A 985-nucleotide genomic window follows, 5' to 3' on the forward strand; every position below is an offset into this window, starting at 1 on the left:
TGGAGGCACATCAAGCAAACCACTATGAAGAAGCTGACCTATGTCCGAGTGTGCCCAAACTCCACTGTCACTAATACTACCGAATTGTCCTACATCTATCACTTACTACGTTTACACGGCACGCTTTACGCCGAAGTTATAACATCGATGTTATGAAACTGGACTACATAACCTCAAATATAGACCAAAATCGCTGTTTTTGCACTTTTAGGTTAGAATATCTCGAAAACCGGAGCCAATTGAGAGATTTTGACCTCGGATTCGGATTCTGCGCACCGAAAATCTTCGGAAAAGTATATTCTGGTTTCTGGGTCAGAGAGTCGACCTGATTTTGTCGGCCAGTGTAATCATTAAAACATATTAAGATAATAATTATATCTTTGTTATTATAAAGAAAAAAAATATTTTAAATTTTGTGCACGCAATAAAGATTACTTGATGCATGGAGAAAGTAATTTCTGCTTCTGCACTCGTGCACGTTCCGCGATAACAGTATGTAACGAACGATTCAATGCCGATCTGTCTGCAAAATCATACCATGCAGCCGCATACACATATCTATTATAGTTTAAGAAATATTAAGGATGTTACTATTATCTCCTTGTTACTTTGGTCCCCGGTCTCCCCTATTAAGGCCTTATACCACTGTAGAATTTTCAAAAAATAAAAAAATTTTTTTTGCTTAATCGATACTTTAACATGTCAAGAATACGATGAGCATAGTTTCATAACGGCAAAATTGTTTAAAATATACGTTTAAATACTTGAAGTCAAGAAAGTCACATTGTATCAAAACTCACGAAATTACATATTTCACGCGCTTCTAATTTTCACTGTCCTGATAAATATGAGACCTCTATTTTACCTTCGTGCTTTTGAAAGTAGATAATAGGGGGAGCTACTAGCATTCTTAAACATCAATAGGTTAGAAAACCGGTATAACTTCATAGTCTATAGTATTCAGTACGTTGAACGCTTGTCGACG

The sequence above is a fragment of the Trachymyrmex cornetzi genome, unplaced genomic scaffold, assembly GCF_001594075.2.
Source record: "Trachymyrmex cornetzi isolate Tcor2-1 unplaced genomic scaffold, Tcor1.1 scaffold525, whole genome shotgun sequence".
Taxonomy (NCBI): Eukaryota; Metazoa; Arthropoda; class Insecta; order Hymenoptera; family Formicidae; genus Trachymyrmex; species Trachymyrmex cornetzi.